Raw genomic sequence first — 10,399 nt, forward strand, 5'->3', positions numbered from 1 at the left:
GTGTGCTATGTGTGTTATTTGTCAAAGACCTGGCATTGAAGGGGCTTATGAATGAATGGCCACAACGTACCAGTCGATTCATCACACCACACTAAGTCAGATATGCCAGGGAAAGTAGATCATACCGGTTGGAGAGAGGAGCTGTGGTCCGAAATTTAACTGCATGGTTTTGGGGTCTGCTGATTGCAACCGAGGAAGGTGTGTTAAGTCAATTAAGGTTGTGACAGCACCAACACGTGAGAGAAAATCAGCAACCACATTGTCCGCTCCTCGGATGTAGCGAATGTCATTTGTAAATTGCAAGATGTAATCGATGTGACGAAAGTGTCGTGGGGGTGGATCAGCCGCAGGATTTTTTATGGCAGGAACCAACGGCTTGTGATCAGTGAGCACATAGAAATCTCGTCCCTCAACATCTGAAGTGTCTTATGGCCCTGTAAACTGCAAGTAATTCTCTGTTGAATGCTGAGTATTTCTTCTGCGCGTTGTTTAGCTTTTTGAGAAAAACTGCAGGGGGGTCATAACATCATTGTATGTCTGACTCAGTACTGCGTCGACAGCATTGTCACTAGCATCAGTAGTGATAAACATTGTGGTGTCCACACGTGGGTGAGCAATAGTGGCAGTGGAGGCCAACAGCTGAGTTCGTTAAATGCCTTGTCCATGTCTGGTGTTCATGGGACCTGGTGGGTGCCATAAGTTTGTGGGCCAGCGAGAGCATCTGTGAGAGGAGCCTGCACCGCAGAAGCGGCTGACAAATGTTTATGGTAATAATTAACTGTTCCGATGAACCTGCATAATTCCCTATAGGTCTGGGGGCGTGGCATCTTGAGAACAGGCTTGATCTTGTCCTGTGGTGGTGTCAGACTGTCCGACGACACAACATAACTTAGGAATGTGACGGATGACTGCTGCAATTGAGTCTTTTTATTGCTCAGTTCAATACCAGCAGCAGCTAAAATATCTGTCACGACTTGGACACGCTCCTCACTCCGTCCCAAAGTAGAAGCAAAAACCAATATGTCGTCCATGTGTACGAAACAAAAGTCTAGATGGGATAAAGTTTGATTGATGAAACGCTACCACGTCTGGGGGGGGATTGTTCAACCCAAACAGCATAAATTTGTATTGAAACAGCCCAAAGAGAGTGGTTATGGCAGTCTTTTCAATATCCTCCAGAGCCATAGGAATCTGATGAAATGAGTTCTTACAGTCCAAAACAGAGAACTACTTTGCACCTGCGAGCACATGATTGAAGTCCGCAATGTGTGGGACCAGGTATTTATCAATGATGGTGCGGGCATTTAAACACCTATGGTCTCCGACCATACGCAAAGTACCGTCTTTCTTTTGGTCAAACAGGATAGGACTAGCCCAGCAACCAGAAGAAGGTTTAATTATTCCCTTTTGTAATAGATCATCTAATCGTCCTTTTGCAATTTTCATACATTCCGGCTTGAGGCAGCGTGGGCGTTGCGATATGGGCGGCCCATCGTTTAGACGTAACCGATAAACCGTGCCATTAGTGACTACTGCAATACGTGACACGGCACAACAGTCAGATGTCCATGAAGCGGAGCAGGCGGTGGCGGACGGGCAAAGCTGTGGCACTGAGGGCACAGAAGTACAGGTGTGCCAACCGCTCGTAGGCTGCGTAAAGGCCGCGCGCGTATTAACATGGGTGAGGTTGGTACACTGATTCTTGGTAGCGGGCCATGCCGCTATGAGTGCTGTAGGCACGAGTGGGCATGGCTGAACAGCAGATGGCCGTAGTTCATTGCCACGAGCTTGGGAAGTTAATTGTCCATTCGGAACGCAAGGAACATGAGCACTCTGGCATACACTGTCATTACAAGAGGGGGTGCTGACACAGTTTACAGAGTTCACAACATTGTCGTTAACGTGCGTGGGCACGGGAACACCAGATTGGCATGGACTGACCTTGTCTGTAGCTGACGAGTTGCCTGTTTGTAGTGTCGCGAGGCGTTGTTGTGTGGAGGCCAACTCGTGGTGTATGTTGCGGAGATGCAGCAGCATTTCCATACGTTCCATCCGCAACTTCGAAGACTTGGCGCACTCCACTAGCCACTTGTTTGTCCAAGATTGAAGCTCCTAGGATAGGTTTAAACACTTCTTAGCACAGCACACATGTTTGGTGTTATCCGAACTGTCACTCGGTGGAGCGAAAGGAATATGTTTGTTTAGCAGGGAGGGGGGTAAAACACAGTATTTTGCACAAAATCTAGTGATAACTGATAGTGCTTGAGGAAATCAATTCTGAGAATAGGTTCTTCAATTGTTGACACTAAAAATGTCCACTCCAGCTTGCACTCGGGTGAAAGTTTCACTGTATACAGAGTAGAACCCGAACACTGTAGGGTAGACAAGTTCACTGCACGAAGTACTGTTTTGTGTGGTTGCACTTTATTGGTTGCTAAGCAAACCAGCAGCAAAGAGACGTCTGCACCAGTGTCTACCAGAAAACGTACACCTGATTGTAAATCACGAACATAGACTCGACCACACTTACTGTTGTTGTCCGAAACGGAATTCAACGTTGGATGGTGCCCGTTGTTTACATCGCAGGAGGTGGCACTGCAGCCTACCTGCGGTTGGAGTTTGGGTAAGAACACGGTGACTGGAATTTGTGAGCTTGCTCCCCAAATCTTGCGTGGAAGAAACAGTAAGGTTGGGCGGGCCTGTGCTCCTGTGGGTAGTTGCTAGGTGACGGAGTTTGTGACCCAGAGTCTTCCACAGAGGCCGATGCACTGTCGTTGCGGGCAGTTGAAGGTGCAGGCAGGGCAGCTAGTTTAACAAACTCGTTATTAGCAGCACCAGACAAGGGCGTGGTGTCAGAAAGCTTCTTAGTGCGGTCACGTCCAGAATGCAGTGCACGGAGCTCACGTTGCCTGGCAGAGTATGCTCTGTCGGCGGCGTGTAAACATTCATATACTGGCCTATCTTCATACGCAGAGATTGCAATCTGGACAGGCAAAGGCAGCTTTTCTGTCCAGATTTCTGCGAGCGTGTCATCAGGCATAACTTGCTCATCAATGAGAAGATGGATGCACCGCCACAGCTGGGATGGAGACCTGTCGCCAAGACGCTCTTTGTAGATGAGCTGTCGCACATTTTCTCTCCTGGTTTTCGAGACTCGCTCCAGTATCGTCTGTTTCACCACAGTATACTTCCCTGCTAGGGGGGGGTGCTTTGACCAGATCGTAAATTAAATCGACGCGGTCATGAAGATGGTTCATGAGGCAGGCGAAGCGTGCGTCGTCGTCCAAAGCACAGACATTGAATGTTTGCTCAACCAGGTTAAACCAGAAATCCGGGTGAGCGGGTTTGAAGTCTGGTAGTTTCGGCAGATTCGGCACTGCAGTCACTGTGGAGGTGCGTCTATTTCTTTGGATGGAAGTAGAGCATGCAGAAGATAGCGAGTCCGAATTATTGGCATCCCGTAATGCAGGTATCGCGAAATTCACTTGATGCCAGGGGGGGACAGCTGAGAAGCGACGGATGCTCGAACAGTGTGAGGATCGTAGTCAAAATGTGCATTCTCATTGACATGGTAGCTCGGAGAGAAGCCACAAGTACTTAAGTATGCTGGTGAATGTCCGTTATGCACACTGTATTCACTCGACCGTGAGTGGTGGGGCTGGTTGTAGGTGTCCGGGTAATTACTGTCCAGCACAGAATTGTTGACTTGATTAGAAGCAACACAAGGATCCCACACATGTCCACTAGGATGCACACTCGGTGTGATATTTGCCGTTTGGCGAGCATTGAGCACCTGTTGACTAGCCGGCGCGGAAGGATGCACACGTGGCGAGAACTGATTCGAGTTTGAATTTACTACTGGATTTTCCAAAGTAGCAAAACTTCACTCGATGCCATGAACTGTATTGAACTGTGCATTTGACACAGGAGTAGGAATGTTTTGAACAACACTCTGTGGAGAACACGTGGAAAGGTCTAGGCTAACAAAGCCAGAGTCCGTGACTGTTGGCAGTTGTAAGAAACTGGCGGCACTCGATGAATTCCACTGCATGTTCGGGCTGAAGGATTCCAAAGAGTCTTGCGGCATGTCCACTACGATGGCAGGAGTGCTGGAGAGATGTTGCTGAAATCCGGGCAGCGGTGAGTGCTGAAAGGCCATTGTCTGAAGCTGAACAACGGCCCTCGCGATCGCGAAGAAACCCAATGCGGTAGGCGCGTAAACAACCTTCGGGCGGTAACTCGGACGCGTATTACACAAAAAACGGGGTCACCAGTGAGGGAATAGGATATAGTTGTAGGTAAACTAGAATTCTCTCAGATACAGATTTATTAGCACTTTGCTTCTACACAGATACAAGTCCTGAGGCTAACTGCCGTTAGCGGCCAACATCCTCACAAAAGCCCTCTCCTCAAAGATAGCACACTTATACACTGAACAAATATCAATATTTATGGGGCTCTACGCCACACCCCCTATGTCAAGCAAGGATAAAAAATCATTTCATAAATCTGCAATTCAAGGGTGTATACATATATACATAACTAACTAATATCTCTTACATTTAAATCTTTTGGTAATGTTGTCTACTACTAATTTTGGTGGTGTGAACTGTATCTAAATCTTGGTTGATGTTGCTGCAGGGTAACATAATGAACAAAAGCTCAAGCTTAAAACATAAAACCAATTGTACATCTGGTTGTATATCATAGTGTCTTTCTCCCAATGTAAAAATTTCTCACCACAGTGTAATCAATATATCTTTTCCTCAGTACTTCACATAGGCAATAATATAGTTCATAAAAGCAAATATGTATATACATGTTTCTGATATTAAGTGTATCAGTTCACTGAAGTTACCTGTAAATGCAGAATATTCATACAAAATACACTCCTGGAAATGGAAAAAAGAACACATTGACACCGGTGTGCCAGACCCACCATACTTGCTCCGGACACTGCGAGAGGGCTGTACAAGCAATGATCACACGCACGGCACAGCGGACACACCAGGAACCGCGGTGTTGGCAGTCGAATGGCGCTAGCTGCGCAGCATTTGTGCACCGCCGCCGTCAGTGTCAGCCAGTTTGCCGTGGCATACGGAGCTCCATCGCAGTCTTTAACACTGGTAGCATGCCGCGACAGCGTGGACGTGAACCGTATGTGCAGTTGACGGACTTTGAGCGAGGGCGTATAGTGGGCATGCGGGAGGCCGGGTGGACGTACCGCCGAATTGCTCAACACGTGGGGCGTGAGGTCTCCACAGTACATCGATGTTGTCGCCAGTGGTCGGCGGAAGGTGCACGTGCCCGTCGACCTGGGACCGGACCGCAGCGACGCACGGATGCACGCCAAGACCGTAGGATCCTACGCAGTGCCGTAGGGGACCGCACCGCCACTTCCCAGCAAATTAGGGACACTGTTGCTCCTGGGGTATCGGCGAGGACCATTCGCAACCGTCTCCATGAAGCTGGGCTACGGTCCCGCACACCGTTAGGCCGTCTTCCGCTCACGCCCCAACATCGTGCAGCCCGCCTCCAGTGGTGTCGCGACAGGCGTGAATGGAGGGACGAATGGAGACGTGTCGTCTTCAGCGATGAGAGTCGCTTCTGCCTTGGTGCCAATGATGGTCGTATGCGTGTTTGGCGCCGTGCAGGTGAGCGCCACAATCAGGACTGCATACGACCGAGGCATACAGGGCCAACACCCGGCATCATGGTGTGGGGAGTGATCTCCTACACTGGCCGTACACCACTGGTGATCGTCGAGGGGACACTGAATAGTGCACGGTACATCCAAACAGTCATCGAACCCATCGTTCTACCATTCCTAGACCGGCAAGGGAACTTGCTGTTCCAACAGGACAATGCACGTCCGCATGTATCCCGTGCCACCCAACGTGCTCTAGAAGGTGTAAGTCAATTACCCTGGCCAGCAAGATCTCCGGATCTGTCCCCCATTGAGCATGTTTGGGACTGGATGAAGCGTCGTCTCACGCGGTCTGCACGTCCAGCACGAACGCTGGTCCAACTGAGGCGCCAGGTGGAAATGGCATGGCAAGCCGTTCCACAGGACTATATCCAGCATCTCTACGATCGTCTCCATGGGAGAATAGCAGCCTGTATTGCTGCGAAAGGTGGATATACACTGTACTAGTGCCGACATTTTGCATGCTCTGTTGCCTGTGTCTATGTGCCTGTGGTTCTGTCAGTGTGATCATGTGATGTATCTGACCCCAGGAATGTGTCAATAAAGTTTCCCCTTCCTGGGACAATGAATTCACGGTGTTCTTATTTCAATTTCCAGGAGTGTATGTCGAAATGTCTTTATCAGTTTCATTCTCCCCTTTTCTTATGGTGAAATGAACACTGAACCTAACATAACTGCAATGTGTCATCTACATTTAAGGCATATATTGCAACTCACAAAACAGAAGCATGTTCCTCAATCTAGTTGTGTAACAACTGGGAATCATAGGCAGGCAATAGCACAAAAGCTACACTCTCTATCTAAATAAATGAAATGTGAAATAATGTGTAATCTGGTTAAGGCATATATTGCAACTCACAAAACAGAAGCATGATCCTCAATCTAGTCATGTAACAATTAGGAATCATAGGCAGGCAGTAGCACAAAAGCTACACTCTCTATCTAAATAAATGAAATGTGAAATACTGTGTAATCTGGTACAGTTTAAAGCAGAATATCACTGTTATGGAAGAAAACACTATCTTGGATTTTTTGTATGCATTTTAATGAAACACAGTGATCAAAACTTTCATGTGTATATCTAATAAGTGTGTCAATGTACTGTTCAGACCAACATGTCTTCCATCTGTCACTATCTGGAGTGTCTCTATAGAATAACATAACTTTGTAAACTTGATAATATAACTGTACTTTCTCATAGCCTTTCTTCCCCCCAAATAACTTTTAACTAATTTCCAGTTATCATCATGATTTTAGTTTCCACTGAATTGACTGCAAATGCTCCTGATATTTTTCTCATCTTTCACCCCTATATTGTTGACATAAATAGTTTATTTGGCTAAAAGTTACTTTCCCAAAAACAAAATCAAAGCCCCTGATAAATTCAGCAGCAGTAACATTCAACCCAAATGGGAACCCACAATAGTGAAAACACCATTTTATAAAAATGCCATATGCTTTCTAAATTCATATTCTAATTCAGTTTAATGAAAACCAGAAGTTAAATCAAGACTAATAATATATTTTACATTCTTGAATTTTTTCATTAACTCATCTATGTTTTCTGGGTGATCAGTCTCTCTCTCCAAGTTCTTGTTCAAATGTCTCGAGTCCAGAACCAGCCTAAGCCCATCACCTAGTGTAGAAACTACCACCAATCAGTTTTAAACTGGCTACAACTCTTTTCCATTACCCTCCACTTTTGAATTTTCTGTACCACTTTCAACTGATTTTCTTTTACAGACGGGTACATCATAAAGCTTAATAAAAAAAAATGGGTCATTAGGTTTCGACTGTATTTTACATTGATAATTCTTCATTCTGTGTGGTCTCTCATCAAGGACATCACTATATTCCCACAAAAATTTTCTAGTTTGTCTTTATCCTCTGTTCTCTAAGCTTCAGCTTCCCCTACCTGTTTTGCTACAAGTTCACTGTAGGAATCATTAGTTATTTCCCCATCAAACTATCTGTCTCCTTAGAAATTCCTGTCTTGGGATCACTGAATGACAATTTCATCTCATTCTATTCCCATTACCATACTTTGATTCAAATCCTCAATCGCTAAACATCATTTATTTTCAAAGGAACAAAACATGTCTGGTGATCACTTTATTACTTTTTCCAGTGATACCTTAAATCATGACTCCAATTGTAGGAAACTCAACAAAATACTTCCCATCTTTTACTTTATCTTCCACACATAAGACTTCCAGTGTCAACCAGGCAATTACCCTTCTGATTATCAGTTTGAATGCAAATATATGGACTCTCCTGTATATCACAATTATCAGTGTTTTCATCTTCATACAGCAATCCCTCTTCTGTCTCTCCATGACCCATACATTTTTCTTTCTCTACAGATTCTACATTTGCCATAGACTGTAAGCTTTCCAAAACTACATTGTAATCTACTGGCTCTTTTCATTAGACTCAAAATTCACCCCTCCCCCCCCCCCACCCCCCCCCCATCCCACCTCTCACCCTCCCACATACACATCATACACATACACTCTGGATGTGTCATGACAAATCCCCTTAAAAGATCATGCATGTCAGTATCACTACTACCATTATCAAAATAATCGAAGTTACCTTCAAAGTCTCACCACTAATTAGCTTCACTTTGCTTACTGACATCACAACAAGTGGACACTATTTCACTGATGTTAACTGGTATAAACAGATCATCAAGTATTTCCCTGTTCTTCACGAATTCATCAAGACCTATGAAAAGAATTCATCAAGACCTATGATTGTACCTATCTTCCATCAATATTTGCTCTTAAGTCTCAACATAAACCAACCCATCTAATTCTTCACAAAGCGTATCATCATCAGTTTAGCAACAGAAACATCATAACTAGAATCATTACCTAAATTGTCACCAGTCATTATTCACAGCACAAACATCATCATCATCACATCATCGTAACTACTACCTATCCTATTGTCTCCCCCCCTCAAGTACATGATTCTCAATCCCAACACATTCAGCCTCAGCAAAAACAGAATGTCAAATCAAAACACCTTTCAGCCATCTAAATTTCCTGTTGTTATTTTGTTTTAGTGACCAGTTGTGCCAATATATTACACCATCTTCATCAAGTGATGATCAAAGGGATTGCTGTATCAAAAATCTCTAGATATCAGTCATTGAACGCTGGCCCCTATTTTGTCTGGACTAGAGGTGGGAATCTTTCTAGATGCCAGTCTGGGGGCCTGAAGACATTGTAATACACTGCCAAAATTAATTGCTTAAATAAGACAACAACTGTAAATTTAGATGGCTGAAAGGTGTTTTGATTCGACATCGTATATTAGAAAGCTGAGGTCCCACAACCATCTGTATAAAGATGGACAAACAGAGACTCAGCACAGATAGGTTCATCACTCTTTTCTGTATTTTCATTATTCATTAACCTTACAAGACCAGGTTCATCACAGTAATCTTCATCAGTAACATCAATCAAACTGCTGTTACAGCTACAAAATTTTTCAAATGCGTTTGTCAGGACGTAATCATCAATATCAACTTCAGTCCTATGCTTCCTATTTCCTTCCTCTTTCATTTCTCTTAAAATATCTTCCCAAAATTCCCTGCTAAACTTTTATCTTATTTATAAAGTTTATTCCATTCCATGATGGGGGTACAGCAACCAGTTTCCATAGTTACACAAAGAGACAGCATTGGTTGCAAAGTTACTTTGCCTGGTTAAGGCTTCATAAGATTTTGAAAAGTTATCAAAGCAATACATATCACTGGCTGGTAGAGCATTTAGTCAGAACAATGGTAACAAACCGTCTCAAGGAAGAACCGTTGAGCAAAATATACTTAAAATAATCAGAGACACCAGGTGAACAATAGTGTAGAGCTACATATGCACTGAATGACTCTGACATGAGGTGACTGGATGGTCTAATAGATGGCAACGTTGAACCTAATTCTTCACACAGCATAATATAAACATCACATTCAACATCAGAAACTTTATTTATAGCATCACTTCAATGTGGCTGTCTAATAGACTGTTTAGTCTCCTAGTATCCAGGTCATTTGATGTGCAAGTGATGCCACCTGTGCTTCACCTGCAGCTCTGGCTATTTTAAGTGTATTTTGTTGACAGTTTTCCTTGAGATGGTTTGTTACCATCATTCTGACCCACCACCCTACCAGCCAGTGATATGTAATGCTTTGATAGCCTTTCAAAATCTGATGAAGCTTTAATGAGGCAAAACACATTATTTTTAATAAAAATAACTTTGCAACCAAGGCTGTCTCTATATATATATATCCCATTTACCTATTGCGCACTACTGTAATCTCTACTGTGGTAAGCTCTCTGAAATTTATCTCTTCCTCTCCTAAAATTTCTATCTTTATTTTGGTACCTATTTCTTGTCACCCCAAACTGACAGGCTCCCCATGAGGTGTGCTCTTGTTTTCTTTCTATTTCCAAAATTCCTGCCCTCAAATCTTCTATCGTTACTTTCCCATTGCCTACTTCTTTTCTCACGACCCCTTTCAACATCCTTACACCTATCATTCCAATTATTGTTTCACCTGTCATCATCCATGCATCTTTCATCCCAATGATTATCTCTGCTGTTACTAATATCTTGGTAATTGTTCCTATTATCTCTTCCTCTATCTCTGTTTTCATGATGATCATTAGGTCACCCCTTTTCTGA

The sequence above is a fragment of the Schistocerca piceifrons genome, chromosome 2, assembly GCF_021461385.2.
Source record: "Schistocerca piceifrons isolate TAMUIC-IGC-003096 chromosome 2, iqSchPice1.1, whole genome shotgun sequence".
Classification (NCBI taxonomy): domain Eukaryota; kingdom Metazoa; phylum Arthropoda; class Insecta; order Orthoptera; family Acrididae; genus Schistocerca; species Schistocerca piceifrons.